Below are 18351 nucleotides of genomic sequence, written 5' to 3'. Positions count from 1 at the left end.
CTGGATTATCTGGAGCTTGTGAAAATGGCGAAGTGCCCTCATTGTCAGTTAAGAGGGTCCCCACACTTGGACCTTGTCCAGTGTGCCTCTCTTCTAATTCTTCCTTGTGAAATGTAGCTACAGTTTCATCTATGACATCACACTGGAAGATAGAATGATCTTCTGGAGGGTTGTTTATGACTCCATTCAGATTGAAGATTATTGTGCGGCCATCTATTTCAAAAAAGTATGTTCCGGAAAAAGCATCCAATTTGAATTTTGATGTCTTCAGGAATGGTCTTCTAAGTAGGATTGATGATGGCTTATCCAAGCCATTATGGGGCATTTCCAAGATATAAAAATCAGTGGGAAATGTAAGCCCTTTAATGTTTACTAAAACATCTTCAGCAACTCCAACCACTGTAATAATGCTTTTATCTGCTATCACAAAACGAGCTGCCGACCTTTTTAAGGGAGGGAGCCTCAAAATATCATATATGGACAAAGGCATTATACTGACACATGCTCCTAAATCACACATGCAATCATAAATTACTACTCCACCAATAGTACAACTAACTATATAAGGACCTGGGTCACTACACTTTTCAGGTAATCCTCCCATTAAAGCAGATATGGAACTACCTAAAGGAATAGTTTCTAATTCATTAATTTTGTCTTTATGTATATATAAATCTTTTAGAAACTTTGCATATTTAGGTACATGTTGAATAACATCAAAAAGAGGAACGGTTACCTCAACCTTTTTGAATATTTCTACCATTTTGGGATCGGGTTCCAGCTGCTTCCTGGGCTTCCTTGCAAGTTGTGGAAATGGAATAGGAGTAGTGTTTTCTGCAGTGTCTGTGCCTCTCAGTGCTTTCTCCCATGATTGGACTTCTTCTTTTTCAGCTATGTCCTGTATGTCTTCTTCCTCTTCAACATCTTCTATTTCTACTACCTCTTCAGCTGAGGCGTGTTCTGGTGAGCTTGGCTCCTCCTGATTCCTCTCCTGCAGTGTGGTTCCGGACCTCAGGGTGATGGCATTAATGCCTCCCTTTGGATTGGATAATGGTTGAGAGGGGATTCCAGTGGAGCTTGAAGGTTGGTTACTAGAATTTTGCATTGATCCAATCTGTGAAACAAGAGCTTGCAAAGTAGAAGTCAGACCATTCAGACTGGCATTAATATTATTCATAATGTTATTTTCCATGGTCTGTTGCCTCCGCTCAAAAGATTGTAGTAACTCTTCATTAGGAGGTAAAGAAGAATGAGTAAATTGAGAGGTCTGCTGTTGGGTATTCTGTGGTCCTTGGGATTGCCTCAGGTGAGGGGCTCTATAAGGTTGGTTCTGCTGCCTGTTGTTATTATTATTCCACCTCTGATTTCCCTGATTATCTCTGCCTCCTCTATTATTGTTGTCCCTCCAATTCTGGTTAGAATTGTCCTGCCATCCATGGCTGTAGTTGCCACCTTGATTGTACCCTTGGTTAGGGCGGTCGTAGAAATTATGAGTGGCTGCCACGGTGTTATCTTCCTGCTGGAGCTGCGGACACTCATCAGTATAATGGCTATAATCTGCACAGATTCCGCAGACTCTCTGTGGGACTAACTGTTGGCCTTGCTGTGGTGAATGAGGTTGAGCTTGCTGAACTTGTTGTTGATTCAGTTGCATTTGCTTTAGCAAGTTGGTCATTTCACAGATACTCTGAGTTAGAGCAGCAGTCTCTCTGCTAGAGGATACTTCTGCAACGGCTTTTGAACGGCCTTGCTTCTGTCTGTGGTTCCTAGTAGATTCAGCTAAGTCGCTAATCAATTGCCATGCCTCATCAGTGGTCTTGTACTTCTTCATAGACCCATTGCTAGCACTTTCCAATGTGGTCTTATCTTGGGGCCTCATACCCTGTGTGATGTAGCTGAGCAACACTATCTTGTCAATCAAGTGGTGGGGACATGCTTCCAGAAGATTATTGAAACGCTCCCAATATTCAAAGAGAGTCTCGTTGTCATCTTGAACAATTGTGAAAATGTCTTTCCTCAGTTTATCAGTAACTTCAGATGGAAAGAATTTCTCCAAAAACTCTTTTCTGAGCGTATCCCAGTTAGATACATTTGCTAAGGGTTGAGCGTAGTACCACTCTCTTGCCTTTCCCTCAAGAGAAAACGGGAAAGCTTTCAGCAGAATTGAAGTTTCATCTGTACCATCTCGCCTGACAGTAGAACAGGCTGCCTGGAAATCTCTTAGGTGCTTGATGGGCTCTTGAGCGGGTAAGCCATGAAACTTGGGCATCAAATTAAGCAGTGCGGTCTTTATTTCGAAATCTGTAGCCACCACTGGGTGATGCGCTTGAAACGGTTGCATTGTAAAATTAGGGGCTCCTTCCTCCTGGATGGTAACTCTCCTAGGTTCTGCCATGTCGTCTGCATGTGAATCAACCGAATCAGTAGAACGGGAGCTGGTTTCTTCCTCAAGTTCACTTTCAGATCCGCCCTCAGAGCGGACTAACCGACGCCGAGCTCGCCATATTCGTGAAATAGTCCTTTCAATTTCAGGATTGAATACTAGCAAGCGCGGATCAGGAAGTGAACGCGTCATTTGACAAAAGAAACAGGCAGCTCATAGTAGCAAAATAAAATAAAATGCAAATAAATAAATTTTAATTAATAACTTTAGCACTCTATTGCAACTCCCCGACAACGGCAGCAAAAATTGATGGTGTGCAGAAATTGGCAAATTAAAAATTGTTAAAACATTTACGTTGTAAGTATAGTTCTTAACTTGCCAAAAATCTGCTCCTCAATTTAGAAAGATGTCACAAAAAATTGAATTTAAAATACTGGGAGTATGAATCCCAGGTCGTCTCCCAACGAGTTGCAGAAAAGTGTGCTATTTTATTAATCAGAGGTTTTCAAAAAAGGTTTGAATTGGGTAAATAGGAAATTAAATTGGTAAATTTGAATAATGTAAATAAAAGCCTTGACTGGGAATTGATTAGTTGGAATCCCTATTATTGTTGGAATGCTCTCAGGATTAATTGACAATTAAAGGTTATCATGTTTAGTTATCCTTCGCTAGGTGAAGGAAAGTCAAACAAGTTGGAATGCTATGTCCGTTCACAAGTTGCAATCCACTTAATAAAAAGGGATTGGTATTAGTGATTAGGAGGCAATCCAACCAAAAACCCAATTACAATTTTTCTTTCAAGCCTTCCAACTCAAGGGTTCTTTTCAATCAATTCCCCATCAAGTTAGGGAACTACTCGCTCATTGTGAATGTAAAATTCATAGCATATAAAAAGGAATTAAAGAAAGACATTGTAAATAAAGTTAAAATAGTCAATTAAAAATAAAAGTGATCCTTGTATTAAATAATCCTAAGAATATTCCAATGGTAAAATTAAACAAAGCAAGGAACATGGAAGATTAAACCAAGTGAAGAAAACGAACTAGAATGACGAAGTCTTGATGAGGTAATAACTTTTCTCAGTGTTCCAATGCCAAAAAAGTAAGAGAAAACTAAAATCCTAAGAACTATGAATGTGTAGAGAGAAAACCTAGAGGAGGAGCAAAACTAGATCTAAAACTAAAACTGTGTAGAATGAATGTTGTCTTTGGTTTCTGCATGTTCTCTGGCTCTAGTCTGCTGTTCCGGGCCGAAAACTGGGTCAAAATAGGGCCTGAAATCGCCCCCAGCGAATCTGTAAATTATGCAGATCGCGCACGTCACGCGATCGCGTCGCTCATGCGGACGCGTCATTCGCGTTTCTGCTTTGCCACGCGGACGCGTCGTCCACGCCTCCGCGTCGCTCGTACTTTTCCATTTCGCGCGGTTGCGTCATCCATGCGGCCGCGTCACTGCGATTTGATCTTCTCCGCGCGGTCGCGTCGCCCATGCGGCCGCGTCGCTTCTCGCTGGTCATCTCCTCAATTTCTTGTGTTCCTTCCATTTTTGCTAGCTTCCTCTCCAATCTCCAACTCATTCTTGCCGTATAAAGCCTGAAACGCTTAACACACAGATCACGGTATCGAATGGAATAAAGGAGAAGTAAAATGTGCAATTAAAAGTCTCTAGGAAGCAGTTTTCACTCATGTAATAATTTCAGGAAGGAAATATAATTGCATGCTATTTTAATGAATAAGTGGGTCAGGATCATGATAAAACCACACAATTAAACACAATATAAACCATAAAATAGTGGTTTATCAGACTCGTTGAACTGCTTCTTGTTGACCTATCACGGTGCGCCATTTTTGTACGAATAGTGGGCCTCTTGGTAGGCTGTTTCAATTATTTGTGTTTATTTGTGTATATCCGTTCGTTGGCCTTGAGGGTGAGCAGTTCCTGGGGTAGCCGTCTATTTTATTCTGTTTGTACCATTTGCTTAGAATGTGAATGAAATGTTACTTAGTTCGTATCGTTTGTTTGTGTAGAATTTGTTAAAAATAGAAAAATGACTTTTATTAAATGGTGGACCTCATCAAAACTTCTCATTGTTATCCAGTTAGGAAAGAGTGCCCAGAAAGACGATAACACAAAAATAGAAGAAAAGAAATATTAAAGAATTTAAACAAAAATTTTGATAAAGTTACCGAATCGGTAGGGCTTTCTTATGAGCAAAAATGCCATAGGTTTGTAGCATTCCATGACCTTGGTATCTCATTCCCGTTAAGTAGTTCCAGTTTGTAGGCTCTTTTCCCGATTACCGACTAGAGTCGATAAGGCCCTTCCCTGTTGGGTGTGAGTTTGCCTTCTCCTGGGGTGGGGGGAGGGGCCGATGTCACTACATCGTAAGACTAAGTCTCCCTTCCTAAAGTCCCATTTCACTATGCCCCGGTTGTACCTTAGGCTCACCCTTTGTTTTAAGGCTAGTTCCCGTAGATGGGCTATGCTTCTGATCTCGTCCGCGAAGTCTTGTTTTTCCTTTTGATTGTGTCCTCCAACGGTTCTTCGGGGGCTTGGTTCCCCGATCTCTATGGGAATAATGGCTTCCAGGCCATATGTTAGCTGGAAGGGAGTTTCTCTAGTTGAGGTTTGGGGTGACGTTTGGTACGACTAGAGTACATACCCTGAGACCTTTTATGATGACTTTGTTAGACGCTTCTACCTGGCCATTGGTTTGAGGATGTTCCATTGAGATGAACCTCTAGGAGATGCCAAGTCCCTTTAGAAACTCTTGGAAGTGTTTGCCCGCGAACTGGGTCCCGTTATCAGAGATTACGATCTAAAGTATCCCAAACTGGGTTACAACTGGCCTCCAAAGGAGTTTATGGCATTGGGTGGCCGTGATTGTGGCCAAGGCTTTGGCTTCGATCCATTTAGTGGAGTAGTCCATGGCAACTATAAGGAATCAGAGTTGTCCAGGAGCTGTGGAGAATGGGCCAATAAGGTCAATTCCCCAAGTTCCAAAGGGGCGATCCTCCGTTACTATGTTGAGCTAATGAAGGGCTGCTTGTTGTAGGTTGGTGTGAACTTAGCATTTCTTGCAGCATTTGACCAAATGGAGCAAGTCTCTGATGATGGTGGGCCAGAAGTATCTGACTTAGATGACTTTCTGAGCTAGGGTTTTACCCCCAATGTGAAGGCCACAGCATCCTTCATGGATTTCACGAAGTATGTAGTTCGTGTTACCTAGCTCTACGCATTTGAGTAGGGGTTGGGATAGCCCTCGTTTATATAGTTGCCCTGCTACTGTGGTATACTTTGTGGCCGCCCATTTTATACAATTTGCCTCCTTTGGGTCTTCAGGTAGGTTCCTGTCAGTAGTGCATAGGCAAGCTTTTTGAGTCTGGAATAGCACGTCTCCGCGTTTTGAAGAACCTTACTTATGAAGTAGATCGGACTCTACGTCTTTTGCTCGTCTTCCTAGATTAGCGCCGCTGCTAGTGCTTCTTCCATTATGGGTAAGTAGAAGTACATCATCTCTCCCGTTCTGGCCTTTGAGAGTATAGGAGGTTCTGCTAGTACTTTTTTAAAGTGTTGGAAGGCTTCTTCACATTCGAGTTCCCATTTGAAGCTTATACTTTTTCATGAGTTTGAAGAAAGATATGGCCTTTTGTGCTGAAGCTCCAAGAAAATATAAGAGTGCGACAAATTGGCTGGTTAGTCTTTGGACATCCTTGAGTTTTGCGGGGCTACTCATCTCGAGGAGTGCCTTGCACTTTTTTGAGTTTACTTCTACTCCGCACTGCGTCATCATAAAGCCCAAGAACTTCCCGACCTCCATTCCGAAGGCACACTTCGTCGGGTTGAGGCGCATCCGGTGCTTCCTTAGGGTGTCTAGTATGAGTCTGAGGTCGCGAATGAGCTCTTTACCTGTTTGTGTCCTGGCGAGCATGTCATCAATATAGACCTCCATTTTGGTCCCTAAGAGGTCTTTAAAGATTTTGGTAACGAGCCTTTGTTAGGAGGCCTTGGCGTTTGACGAATGGATTTCTGCCAGTAAAGAATTTTACAGATATATTCTCATTGTAAGTATAGTTTCTAAACCAACAGAGAATCCTTTCGTACAAAACTTGTTTGTCACTAAAGCAAACCCAATAAAAATATTAAACCGAAGTTTTCAAATCTCGGGTCGTCTCTCAAGGAATTGCAGGGAGGTGTGTTTATTATTGGTTATGGAAAAAGATATATTTTTGGGTTTTTGAAATAGGGAACAAGTAATTTAAATGGCAAGAAAAATAAATTAATAATTAGAAAAATTCTTGGCAAGGTATGAGAACTGGAAATCGCATCCCAGTTATCCTTATCAGGTGTGATGAGAATTGTCCGTTGCTCCCACTTAGTTAACCCTTACTAAATAAAGGAAAGTCAAATGGACTAATCAATTTGATTCCTCAAGTCCTAGTCAACTCCTAAGGAAAGACTAGCTTTAGAGGGATCCAAATCAATCAGCAAGCTTCAAATATTAATCAACAGCTGAGTTTGACAACTCAAGTGTCACTCATTACTCAACCAAAGCCAAAAGGGAAAAATCCAAATTATTTATATAATAAATAAAAGAAAGCAGTCATAAACCTCAAATACCTCAAATTGCATTAAATCGAATATTCAAATCTAACATGAAGAGTTCATAAGCCAATTTGGAAATATAAGTAATTAAAAAATAAAAGCATTAGAATAAATAAAAGTAGAAGAGAACATAAAGTAAAGGAACATTGAACCTGGAATGAAGAAGACGAAGAAATCCTAATCCGAAATCCTAATCCTAATCCTAAGAGAGAGGAGAGAGCCTCTCTCTCCAAAAGCTACATCTAAAACCAAAAATTGTGTATTATGAATGTTGTGTGAATATGTGTTGAGTCTCTGCATGTTCCCTAGCTTTATTCTGTGTTTCTGGGCCGAAAACTGGGTCGAAACGCGGCCCGAAATCGCCCCCAACGTATTGTTATTTCTGCAGATTACGCAGGTCACGCGTACGCATCGTCCATGCGTGCGCGTCATTCAGCAATTTTCCTTGTCACGCGTTCGTGTCGTCCACGCATACGCGTCAGTCGTGCAGACTCCGATCCACGCGTTCGCGTCAGGCACGCGAATGCGTCACTGCGATTTTCTCCATTTCGTGTGCACGCATGAGCCATGCGTGCGCGTCGATGCTCGCTGGTCATCTCCTTAGTTTCTTGTGTTCTTTCCATTTTTGCAAGCTTCCTCTCCATTCTCTAAGCCATTCCTGCCCTATGAAGCCTGAAACACTTAACACACGGATCACGGCATCGAATAGGATAAAGGAGAATTAAAATATACAATTTAAAGACTTCTAGGAAGCAAGTTTTCAACCATAGAACAAATTTGGGAAAGGAATTGTAATATCATGCTAATCATATGAATAAGTGGGTAAAGACTTGATAAAACCACTCAATTAAACACAATATAAACCATAAAATAGTGGTTTATCAACCTCCCCACACTTAAACATTAGCATGTCCTCATTCTTAGCTTAAAGAGATAAAATAAATGAGTAAAGAAATGTAAGACTCATGAAATGCAATGCAACCTATATATATGAATGCAACTATATGATTCTTGTCCACTTGGTTAAAAGAAAATAAGCTCTTCAAGACAAACATAAATCAAATTCCACTAACTCAAATTATACAGTAAAAATAGGTAAAATTGTAAGAAGACAGCTCATGAAAGCAGGGAACATAGAATCAAGCATTGAACCCTCATTGGTAGTGTATATGATGCATGGAAACTTGTCTCTCAACAATTTTCCCTTGGCAAGTATACCGAATTGTCGTCAAGTAAAAACTCACAATAGAGTGAGGTCGAATCCCATAGGGATTGATTGGTCAAACAACTTTAATTAGAGGAATGTTCTAGTTGAGCTAAGCAGAAGTTGATTTGAGAGTCGCAGGAAATTAAATGGCGGGAAAGTAAATAGCAAAGAATGTAAATACTGGAAATAAAGAGCTGAATGTAAATGGCCGAAAGTAAATTGCAGAATCTTAAATGGAGAATTGGGAAGATGAGCATAAAAGTAAATGGCAAAAATTAAAGAGAATGGGTACGATTAGAAATGGGGAGTTTATTGGGCTCAGGAGATGTTGTATTCTCCGGATCAAGTTTATTTTCATCTCTTCCTCAATCAATGCATTCATTTATCTCCTTGGCAATCTTAATTGATTGAATTCCAATTCCTTGGTAATTCAATCTCTCAAATCTTGATCAATAGCCAATTCCTTGGTCTAATTACTCATGAGAAGAGATGAAGTGTGGTCACTGATTATACCACATGTATTCCCAAATCAAAGTGTTGGTAGGATTATATGTCACTATATCCATCCGAACCCCAATTTGGTCCAACATGAGAAAGCATTTCTAGCATGATCTTTTCATTCCTCTTCCAAGGTTTCGAAGAGATCCAAGTATGAATAGCTTCTTTTCCAAGACAACTACCCAATTGGATGAAGATTGAAAGCTTTCTAGTAAAATTAATAGAAAAGAAAGAAGAAGAATAATGAAAACTATTATTGATCCATCAAATTACAACAGAGCTCCCTAACCCAATGAAAGGGGTTTAGTTGTTCATAGCTCTAGGAATGAAAAGCAAAGATGGAAAGTACATTCTGATAGTAAAACTAAAAGTTGCAGACAAAGTAAAATTATACAGAGAGTAGTTCTCCCAATGCCCCCCTCCCAAAAAGCTCTCTTCTCTAGTTCAAAACTACTCCTATATATACTACTCTTCTGATCTTCTAGTTGGCTCTTCAAGTCCTTGGATATGGGCCTTTGGATCTTGAGTTGAAGTAGTTTGGAATCTTCAGTGGGCTCAGCTTTACTTGCAGAGAAAGTGTGAAGTAGGCATGGACTTTAGCTAGGACGTTAGTGGTGTTAACGTTAAGTGAAAATGTGGGTTCGAGAACGTTAGTGACGATCACCTTTTTCACTAACGTTCCTAGCCCAAGATGGTTCACATTAACTTCAATGTTAGTGGAACTAACGTGACCACTAACGTTGCCTCTTGGTCCATCACAAGCTTTATTGGCGTTTACCTTTGCCAATAACATTGCTCTTAGCCCCCTTTTCTCACGTTAGAGTCCACGTTAGTATAACTAACGTGGCTCTTAACGTGGGCATGCCTTAGCCTCGAGAGCGTTAGTGACACTTACCTTTGCCACTAACGCTCCAAATGCCCCTTCTCACGTTAGTGCCTCATGTTAATTGTCTTAACGTGGCCACTAACGTGGTGGTAATTGCCATCTCCAACGTTAGTGACAAAGGTGAGTGTCACTAACGTTGGCTCATCATTTCTTTCCTCCACGTTAGCTTCCACGTTAATGCAATTAACGTGGCAACTAACGTGGCTCATAGTGGCTTGGTCCAATGTTAGTGACAAAGGTGAGTGTCACTAACATTGGCGATTCGTTGCTCCTCCCACGTTAGAGTTCACGTTAATGTAGTTAACGTGACTCTTAACGTGGCCAATTGGGCTTAGTCCAACGTTAGTGACAAAGGTGAGTGTCACTAACGTTGGCATTGTCTTCCCTTTCCATGTTAGAGTTCACATTAACTGAGTTAACGTGACTCTTAACGTGGCCAATTGCCAATTTGGAGCATTAGTGATATTCACTTTTACCACTAACGCTGGAGCTCTCTTTTTCTCCACGTTAACTACCACGTTAATGTAGTTAACGTGGCAATTAACGTGGGCCATGGTGGTTTCGAAGACGTTATTGGTAATCACTTTTCTCATTAACGTTGTAAGTTTATTTCCATTCCATATTAGTGGTCACATTAATTAGATTAACGTGGCTGCTAATTTGGCTCTTCCTTGCTTCCTTTGTCCTGAAATCAAGCAAAATAAAGTGCATCAAAGCTCTAATCTAAGTTATAAGACATGCATTATCCAATTTGTCATTCAATTCATGCATAATTCTCATAAAATCACATGAAATTCACAATGTTTGCTTGAATCAAGATGTAAGTGATTATCTACCCAAAACTTGCTTATTAACTAAGAAAATGCATGAAACTACCCTAAAATAGTAAAGAAAAGGTTAGTGAAACTGGCCAAAATTCCCTGGCATCACAACACCAAACTTAAAGCTTGCTTGTCCCTAAGCAAGTACTGAAACATGAGAATGATGAATGAAATGACAAGAGAAATGAGTCATTATTGTGGAAGTCATGTCCTTGGTTTTATGGGGTTTCATGCATAGCAACTTAGGTTCATTCCTTCATTGGCTTTCAGACTTTTACCATGCCCTGGAATACTCACTTGATTGCACCCTATGAGACTTTTATTCATTGATCCCTTTGTCTTTTCAGGGTTTGATTGTATTCTTTAGACTAGGTGCTTTGTAAGGGGGCGACTCTTTAAGATAAGCTTTCAGCCAGCACTCCCGAACCAGTTGGTTCAAGGTGCTAGGTGTTAAGACACCCCTAAGGACTTACTCTCTCAAGTCTCTTTCCCCCATACATTCACACCACAGGCACATGGTTTGTTATTTTTCTTCTTGAGACCTTGGTGTCCAGCACCCCTTTGGGTTACTAAGTGCTCTGTAGCAAGGGTTACTCTTGATAGTGGACTTTCAGCTGATAATCCCGGGTTAGTTAACCCAAGTTACCAAGTGATAAGGCACCCCTGAGAGCTTATTCATCCAAGTATATCCTTAGCACAGGAGCACCACAGACACATGCCTTAAGATACAACGCTTGGTGCCTAGCCTTATTTCTTACTCTTTTTCTTTATTTCTCAATTTTCATTTTCCTTTCCCCTTTTCTTATTAGGATCTTGTTATTTAGCTAGTCTCATGGGGTGTGTTTCAAGCATATGATTCAGGACAGATAGTTACCTTCCTACCTTGTTGGTCAACCAACTTAGCTAAGTAATTACTACACCACAAGCTTAAGAACTTACTCCACAAATTGAATCTCACTCTGGTCTTTCATAACATCTCTTTTTATTTGACTTAAAAGGACAAGCATACAAGTAAGCAAGGTGAAGATGCAGCAGGTAACTTGAAATAGTAAGCATAGACCTAAGCAATGAAAACTTAAAGGCAGAATTGAAAATCCTAAACTACCATGGAAACATGTTCTATTTCATACATAATTTTTCTTATTTAAAACTTGAAAAAGATGGAACAAAGAGGGAACTCCACCACCTTTTACTCATGGGGCTGCCCATGCTCTCCCTCTTGTTTGTCTTCTCTGTTTCCTTCTTGAGTGCTTGAACCCCCATTTCCTTTGCGCTTTCCAATCAACTTTTTCCAGAAGCCAGCATCTTCCATCTTCTTTTTCAATGTTTCCTTCTGTTGTTTCACCTTCCCTTCCTCTTGTTCAGTTAGATCTTTTTGGACTGTATCATACATGGGGATTGCAGAGTGCAAATGGTGCATATGTCCAGACACATAGTTCAAATTGGCTGGAGTGTTTATGTTGAATTCCTCCCTATGTAGTTGCCTCTATTCATTAAGCACGCTGAACTCGTTGAATACTTTCATCTAAGCTAGCTGGCGTTGGTTGAATTATTGAAGGTGTTTATCTTTACGCTCTTACCTTTCAGTCACTTGATTGATGGCTTGAGTGAGCTGGGAATAGTGCTCCTGTTGCTGCTCCATTTGTTGTTTCTGCTATTCTCCTTGTTGATTCATCCAGTTAGCAAGTAGTTCTTCCTGATGATCTATCAGTTGGGATTGAAGGTGAAGTTGTTGCTCTTGCCCTTCCATATATCTCCTCGCCAAGTCTTCAATGGCTCCTTGAATGTGACCTAGATTTATATTGGTTGGATCATAGTACTCTTCTTGTTGGTATTCTTCTTGATGATATTCTTCTTGGTGAGGTCCTTCTTGTGATGTTCTTTTCCCTATTTGAGGCCTTCTTTGTTGTTGGGCGGGTGTCATATAAGTTATACGCTGGAGCGTAACTAACCTCCCAGGGTTTACCTAATGGGGATTGCTATCTTCGAAGATCACCTTGGCTTTCTTACATAATCTTGTGATGGTGCTGGGATACAACAGCCGAGCGCTTGGATCACTCTTTTCGGCTGCTTCTTGGATTCCCTCAGCTATAATTTCATGTACATTGATGTCTTCACCGCTCATAATGCAATGTAGCATGGTAGCTCGAGCAATGTTGACTTCAGAATTATTTGAGGCTGGAAGGATAGATCTTCTCACGAGCTCAAACCATTCCTTGGCTTCCGGGATGAGGTCTCCTCTTCTGATGAACCGTGGCCTCTTATCTGCATACCTCTCCCAATCTGATCCTATGACACACATGTCATTCACGATTTTTTCAAGCTCATCATTGTCTGGCCCATTACTTATTCTTGCTTGATAACTTGGCTTATCAGAGGGTTGTGATTTCAGATGAAGGGTCCTCATGATAGCATTAGGACTGAAGTCCACCTCTGTTCCTCTCACATAACTTTTGAAGGTAGAGGAGCCTTGGTATTGTCTTTCCTGGCTACATTGGCATAGAACTCCTTAATAAGATTTGCATTTATTCTTGTTTCTTGGTTTGTGATCTCTTGCCAACCCCTCTGTTCAATCTTTTCTCCAATCTACGGGCACTCATCATAATTGAATTGGAACGTTAGCTCTGGCAATACTTTCTTGTGCTTGATACGTTCGAATTGAAGCTCATGGAAAGCGGTCTTGAACCTTCCTTCATCAAAAGGAATGCTCTCCACTGGTGTCTTTCCCTTTCGCCTTTTGGAGCTTGATGATGCCATACATGATTTTTGAGATGTGAAGGTGTTGAGGGGTTGTGGGTAGGTGGTGGAATTCGGCCGGGTTAGGATAGGGTATAGTTAAAGGAGTGGGTGAGAGTGCTTTTGATGGGGTAAGAGGAGTTGGGTGCCGAAAGTGGGAAGCACAGAGAATGGGAATTGGAGTGTGAATGGGGTACGGAATAAGAACCACTTATATAGAGAAGTGGTGAGTAAATGAAAGGTGTGGATTGATGGTGTGGGTGTATGATGAACGGATGGGGTTTAGCATGGGATGAGCACAAGGATCATCAACTTTATGATGGGGTTGGTTCGATTTCCAAGCGTGTCATTCTTCCAATGTTGCATGGCAACAATTCCCAATGCATTCCCTTTGAAGACACGTGTATAATCCTCTCCTTTTGAAGTGGCCGAACCCTTCCTCTTTCAATTGTCCCATCAATTTTCCTACAAAATAAAAGGAATGTGATTAATAAATTTGTGGATAGTGGCGGTAAAATTTAAAACAAAATGGGATAACTACTTTTTAAAGTTTTTGTTTCTAACTAACTAAGTGCTATTCATGACTGCAAACCAACTGTCAATTTAATTGTCCATGTATGCAACATTGGTGACACCAAACTTAGTTTGTGGCCATGTGGTGTACAAAGTTTTGTTCAAGGTTCTAAGAGTGCAATGATATGAATTGCATTCATGTCCTCTTAGTGTGCCTTGAACACCAAACTTGTTCTTCACTATATGTTGCATAAAAGGATTCATTCAAGTATATGTCAGAGTTGAATTGGAATTCATGAACCTTGCATTATTAACTACTTTAAAAGCATATAAAACATGGGTTTCCTCCCATGAAGCGCTTCTTTAGCATCACTAGCTTGACGTTCTGACTTTGTCAGGGTGGTTGGTAATGCTTCAAATCTTCCCCCCTCGCAGTAAATCTATCTCCATTGGCTTCATCAAGGATCTCCACATGTTCTAAGGAGAGAATCCTGTTGATGGTGAAAACTTTAGGTAGCTGAGATGGGATGGTGGGGAAATGAGGTGGGATAACTGGAAAATAAGCTGAGATCACTTTATCCCCTGGAGAGAAGTCCTCTGTAGGGATCTTCTTGTTCCTCCATCTCCTTGGTGCCTTCTTCTTTGTTCCTTTTGATGTTGCCCTGCTCTTTGTGACCTCTTTTTCCAAGGAAATTTTGTTGCTGGTCTCATATGACTCTGGTGGTTTAGGTTCCTCCTGGTTTTCCTTTTGCTGTGACAACTGCTGACTGTCTTGTTCATCAACCAAAGGGATTCCCAGGTGTACAGCTTGTGCTTCAATGCTTGTTTCTTCCACCAGTGCTTTGTCGTGCTCTTCCCTTGGTTCCTTGCTTTCCTGATCTGCTTCTTGTGAGGGTTTGAAGACATTGAATGCCAGTTGTTCGTCATGTATCTTCAGTATTAGCTCTCCTCGTTCCACATCTATGAGCGCTCTGGCTGTAGCTAGGAATGCTCTTCCCAATATGATTGGGTGAAGGTGACTCTCTTCCATTTCGAATATGACAAAGTCTCTGGGAAGAAAGTAGTTCCCAACCTTCACCAACACGTTTTTAACCACTCCTACTGCTTGTTTTTGAGTTTTGTCAGCCAGCCTGATGACTACGTCTGTGGGCATTAGCTCATTAATCTGCAACTTTTTCATGAGAGATAGAGGCATTAAATTTATGCTTGCTCCCAGATCACAGAGTCCCTTATCAATCAGTGTGTCTCCTATGGCACAGAGGATGTGAAAACTCCTGGGTCCTTCTTTTTTGTAGGCAACTCTGGTTGAATGAGAGCACTGCACTCCTTATTCATCACTATTGTTTGCCATCCTTTGAGTGAGCTTTTCCTGGTCAGCAGCTCTTTCATACACTTAATGTATGAGGGCATTTGTTGGAGAGCCTTGATGAATGGTATGTTTACATGGAGAGATGCAAACATATCAAGGAACTTTGAGTATATTCTCTTTTCTATACCACCATTGAGTCTTTGAGGAAAAGGTGCATAGAGTTTCAGCATCTCCTTCTGTGTAATTTTGGTTTCTTGGTGACCCTATTTCTGCTTCTCTGCTGAAGTATCTCCAGAGTGTTCGAAGGGTTTGTTCAGCTCTTCCTCAGTCCCCTTATCACTTATAGTGACCATCTTGCACTCTTCCCATCTTACTTTCTTTGCTTCACCTCTTGGGTTTTTCTCTGTGTCACTTGGGAAGCGGTCAGTAGGTTTGGGAATCTTCTCGGAGAGATATCCCACTTGAAATTCTAGCCTCTTAATGGTGTCTCCCTGGTTTTTGATATTGGCTCGCACCTCTTCCTTGAACACCTTGTTATCTTGGAGTTCCTTACATATGCCTTCAAGTAGAGTCTCAATCCTTGAGAGTCTATCTTCGGATGATGGTGAGTTGGGGTTAGAGGGATGAGAATGGCCATTTTGGTTTTGATATGGATGTTGAGAGGTGTTGTTAGGTGGGTGCTAATATGATCTCTGTGTGGAATGTTGGTGAGCTGCATTGCTGTTGGGGTTGTGACGTCTCTGATCTTGGCCTTGATCTTGTTGATTTCCCCACCCAAAGTTTGGGTAGTTCCTCCAACCAGGATTATAAGTTTTGGAGTATGGATCATGGGTCTGCCTCGGTGAATTTCCAATGTAGTTGGCTTGTTCCTGCTCACCCTCTGCTTCTCCATTCACTCCTTCTTGGGTTGCTGATGAGGTGGTGATTGCTGCTACTTGGTTCCTCTCTATCTTCTTGGTAAGGTCAGCCAACTGCTTGGTAATCAGCTTGTTCTGGGCCAGCAATGCATCCACGTTATTTAGCTCTATTACTCCTCTAGTGTTGCCTCTTTCAGAAACATAGAAGTAGTCATTCTCCGCTACAGTCTCAATGACATCTATGGCTTCTTCAATGGTCTTCTTCTTGTTCAGAGATCCCCGAGATGAGTGGTCTACTGCCTTCTTTGATTCGTAAGAAAGACCCTCATAGAAAATGTGTAACTGCACCCATTCATTGAACATATCTGGCGGGCACCTTCTTGTCAAGTCCTTAAACCTCTCCCATGCTTCATATAGAGTCTCACCATCTTATTGCCTGAAGGTTTGTACCTCAGCTCTCAACCTGTTGATTCTTTGAGGAGGGTAGAATCTCGCCAAGAATTTGCTCACCATATCTTCCCAGGTTGTTAAACTCTCCTTTGGGAAGGATTCCAGCCATTTGGATGCTTTGTCCTTGAGTGAGAAGGGAAACAGAAGCAGTCTATAGGTGTCAGGATGAACACCATTAGACTTCACAGTATCACATATCCTCAGGAATATGGTTAGACGTTGATTGGGGTCTTCTTGGACACTTACTCCGAATGAACAGTTGTTCTGAACAAGGGTGATGAGCTGTGGCTTTAGTTCAAAGTTATTGGCATGTATGGTTGGCTTTTGAATGCTACTTCCATAGTTTCCTGGGTTTGGATTGATATAAGAGCCTAGAACTCTTCTCTCTTGTCCAGCATGATGCACTGGACCTTCTCTGCCATGGTTGTCAGCCTCTTCTTCATGATGGTTCTCTATATTCTCATCCATGTCTGGTTCAAAGTACTCTTCCTCTTCCTCAGCACCAACAACTCTCTTTCTTCTTGCTTCCCTCCTTAATCTAAGGAAGGTCCTCTCAGGTTCAGAATCAACAGAAGTTGAAGCCCCGCTTCTTCTACCTTTCATACAACCAACATGGCCAAAGCAAAAGGGAGATAGAGATTATTCTTGTTAAAAATGCTGTTAGTATGAGTGATGCAATATATTAAATAGTTAGTGGGTTAGTGAACTGAATTGTAACAAATATGAGAACACCACAAACGGGTAGGCATAAAGGGAAGAAAATAACTAAAACTGAAAGTAAATTACTCAAATAGAATTCAAATCAAACAAAAGAAAAATGCTCAACCTAGTTATCCACCAATTTAATCGTTGATGATACAAAATCAATCCCCAGCAATGGCACCATAAACTTGATGCACGGAAACTTGTCTCTAACAATTTTCCCTCGGCAAGTATACCGAATTTTTGTCAAGTAAAAACTCACAATAGAGTGAGGTCGAATCCCACAGGGATTGATTGGTCAAGCAACTTTAATTAGAGGAATGTTCTAGTTGAGCTAAGCAGAAGTTGATTTGAGAGTTGCAGGAAATTAAATGGCGGGAAAGTAAAAAGCAAAGAATGTAAATACTGGAAATAAAGAGCTGAATGTAAATGGCCGAAAGTAAATTGCAGAATCTTAAATGGGGAATTGGGAAGATGAGAATAAAAGTAAATGGCAAAAATTAAAGAGAATGGGTACGATTAGAAATGGGGAGTTCATTGGGCTCAGGAGATGTTGTATTCTCCGGATCAAGTTTATTTTCATCTCTTCCTCAATCAATGCATTCATTGATCTCCTTGGCAATCTTAATTGATTGAATTCCAATTCTTTGGTAATTCGATCTCTCAAATCTTGATCAATAGCCAATTCCTTGGTCTAATTGCTCATGAGAAGAGATGAAGTGTGGTCACTGATTATACCACATGTATTCCCAAATCAAAGTGTTGGTAGGATTATATGTCACTATATCCACCCAAACCCCAATTTGGTCCAACATAGGAAAGCATTTCTAGCATGATCTCTTCATTCCTCTTCCAAGGTTCCGAAGAGATCCAAGTATGAATAGCTTCTTTTCCAAGACAACTGCCCAATTGGATGAAGATTGAAAGCTTTCTAGTAAAATCAAGAGAAAAGAAAGAAGAAGAATAATGAAAACTATTATTGATCCATCAAATTACAACAGAGCTCCCTAACCCAATGAAAGGGGTTTAGTTGTTCATAGCTCTGGGAATGAAAAGAAAAGATGGAAAGTACATTCTGATAGTAAAACTAAAAGTTGCAGAGAAAGTAAAATTATACAGAGAGTAGTTCTCCTAATGCCCCCTCCCAAAAAGCTCTCTTCTCTAGTCCAAAACTACTCCTATATATACTACTCTTCTGATCTTCTAGTTGGCTCTTCAAGTCCTTGGATATAGGCCTTTGGATCTTGAGTTGAAGCAGTTTGGAATCTTCAGCGGGCTGAGCTTTACTTGCTGAGAAAGTGTGAAGTAGGTATAGACTTTAGCTAGGACGTTAGTGGTGTTAACTTTAAGTGAAAATGTGGGTTCGAGAACATTAGTGACGATC

At 40.9% G+C, this 18351-nt stretch overlaps 1 non-coding gene across 1 annotated transcript; it reads left to right on the top strand.

The window, feature by feature from the left end:
* The first annotated feature begins 16173 nt into the window (after positions 1 to 16173).
* Positions 16174 to 16280, top strand: LOC112773378 (small nucleolar RNA R71). Its single transcript, XR_003187931.1, has one exon. It is a non-coding gene; the product is annotated as a small nucleolar RNA R71 (small nucleolar RNA).
* Positions 16281 to 18351: the final 2071 nt, after the last annotated feature.

The sequence above is a fragment of the Arachis hypogaea genome, chromosome 18, assembly GCF_003086295.3.
Source record: "Arachis hypogaea cultivar Tifrunner chromosome 18, arahy.Tifrunner.gnm2.J5K5, whole genome shotgun sequence".
Taxonomy (NCBI): domain Eukaryota; kingdom Viridiplantae; phylum Streptophyta; class Magnoliopsida; order Fabales; family Fabaceae; genus Arachis; species Arachis hypogaea.
This window is presented reverse-complemented; position numbering and strand designations above follow the sequence as displayed.